Raw genomic sequence first — 2,708 nt, 5'->3', positions numbered from 1 at the left:
AACAATGGAATTAAGCATAGGAAAACTTTATTGACAGGCACATGAGGACCCAAATGTGGATTACCAATGCGCTCACTTCTCAAAGGAAGATTGATAGAGTAAAATCATGAGGTGGGTACAATGTGGGCCAGAACTATGATTAACCAATAAGATTGCAAGTACAGCCACTCGAGTAACATTGATCCAGTGGGGAAGGAGGCCATTCACCAAGTGCACAAAGGAAAAGACAGGCCCTCTCTAGGCAAGGTTAAATCAGGGGGATCCTGATCATCCCCCAGGGTGAATGATATCTCACTAGACTTTATGGCACCTGGTATACCAATTGTCATATACCTTGGGGAGATATGCAGGCCTGATCATTCCACCATTCTCTTGAGGTCTTGCCTTCAATGGATACATGGATTCCTGTGCCTATACTAGAAAAGAATTGCACTCTTTTTGAAGTGGTAATGTAATTGGTAAATGGGCTAAGAGTAACATCTTAGATTACTTATCTCAAAACTCTGGGTTTTCTAAACAAGAATTTTTAACCTTTTATAGGTTTTGGGTTTTTTAAACAGGAATTTTAAAACTTTAATAGGTTCCTAGGAATACTTGAATGGTTGCTTACACTTAGCAACAGTCTCTGGTTTTGAGAGCTTGAGTCAAGTGTGGTATATCCAGGAGTCTAGGCCTGTTATCTTGACAGCTGATGGAGTTAACAATATCAGGATGTATGGTCCTTCCCAAGATCATCCTCAGGAAAGAGATGATGAGAAAAGAGAGATTTCTAGTACTAAACATCCGGGGTGGAAAATAGGATTTCTCTTCTCTTTAGAAGCTAAATAAACTTTTATATCCTTAATTTTGGGCATGAAGCATTTTGTCTCAGCAAGGGGAGAAAAGTAACCAAGACATATGTTAATAATTTAGAAAAAGTTGTGGAACATAGTTTACAAGCTCTAGATTTATGTAGCATATTTAATCCCCCTCAAAGATAAAGGGGACCAATGAAACAGTAGCTAATTTTCAGCATTAAGAAGAGCATGACATTTCTATCTTTATAAGGCTTGGCTCCAAAAATTTCTCCATTAAAGTTCAGAAGTCTCTAGTGATAGTTCTGATCTGTATTCACCTGAGTGCCAGGAAAAGGTGAGCTCCTCTTGACTGAGATCACTGAAGACAGACACCATTACTTCATGAGATGGAACCACCCCTAAAGCTATGAAGATCTGTCTGGAGCTATGAATATAGAGGCTAACATAAAGATTAATTGGACCCCAGTTCAACACACCCCATAAAACTAGTCTTCATTCCTTTGTGGTTAGGCTAGTCTGTCCTCTTCATCAGATGTGCCCTTGCCAGCTTCTCAAACCGGAATCCTTTCCCTTTCTTCTCTTAATTTCCAAATGAAGCTTTTGCTTCTAAACTCATACTATTGTTTTCAATTTCATTGCCTGTATAACTAAACAAAGCACCTTCGCTAGCTGGTGTCATGTTCACAGATGCCAGTCCCACCAGACAGCTTTTAACACTATTAGCAGTGCCAAAACATGGGGGAAGGAGGTTCTAGTGAATATGGCCCCTCTGAGTACCTCAGCTGCAGAGGCAGCACTACCAGGTACAAGGTCCAGACAGTCTACTTCTTAAATACTAACATTAGGGAGAAGAGATTTGGTGAGAGTGAATCAGGTTTATCCAAAGTCTGGCAATCTTGGGAAGACAAAGGAGTTCTTACTACAAAGCTCCTTGTCAGGAAAACTCAGGGGGGTACAGAGGTTTCACAGGGATGGAGACGAGGTGCAGTGAGGGAAACATGAAGGCTACCTGCTGGAGGGGTCTTCACTCATCAGAATGTAACTCTCCTTTTCTTTCTTTGGCTGGAACTTCTCAATGGACTTCAATCTTCCACACCTCATTCTTGTATTTCCCTTAAAAAGACATCAGGTGAAACTCAACAGTAAGTTAATCTTTGTGTTAGTAAACAATTCAGGAGGGGTATTAAACAGATCATCAGATATGCCATGTGGAAGGGAGGGATATGAAAAGGATTAGGAAGTGATAATAACCCTGGGGAACCCTGCTGAGCTCAACTTCCCCAAGGAGACACCTTGTTACAATAAGGAAGTGGACCAAGACCTTGAAAGCATGTCTGTCCCTGTGTCTTTGATTCTCTGCCTCTGTCTTGCTGTCCAGCTCTTCTCCTATTTGTAACTCTTGGTCCTTCTTCTCTGCCTTCATCTCTATATTATGTCCCCATGTCCATCTCCCAATTTCTTTTTTAGAGTGTCTCCCTCTTTTTGCCTCTGCCTCTGTTATGATTTGTATCTAAAATGTCTTCCAAATCACAGCGAGTACAGAGGATTGTGGATCATGGGATGCTATACTCATCAGTGGATCTATCCATTGAAGAGTTCCATAGCTCAGTGTGCTATTAGGAGGAGGGGCCTGCTTGGTGGTGGTCAGCGGAGTTTGACCTGGAAAGTGCATTCTTCTCTCTGGCTCCTCCCTTCTCCCACTGATTCCTAGCTGCCATGTACTGAGCAGCTTCCCTCCACCATGCCCTTCCACAATGTGTTTCTGCCTTGAAACCAGCCAGCTTTGGACTCACTGAGAACTGCGAGGCAAATAAGCCTCTTTTTTAAACTGTAAGTGTCGGGGGTCATCTCCAGGTGACAGGAAAGTGAAGAGTACAACCTCTCATCATACATAGTTCTTCACACCATATC

This window comes from Chinchilla lanigera, unplaced genomic scaffold, assembly GCF_000276665.1.
Source record: "Chinchilla lanigera isolate Chin_1 unplaced genomic scaffold, ChiLan1.0 scaffold00286, whole genome shotgun sequence".
Taxonomy (NCBI): domain Eukaryota; kingdom Metazoa; phylum Chordata; class Mammalia; order Rodentia; family Chinchillidae; genus Chinchilla; species Chinchilla lanigera.
The sequence above is the reverse complement of the archived record's forward strand: the minus strand, read 5'-3'. Positions refer to the sequence as shown.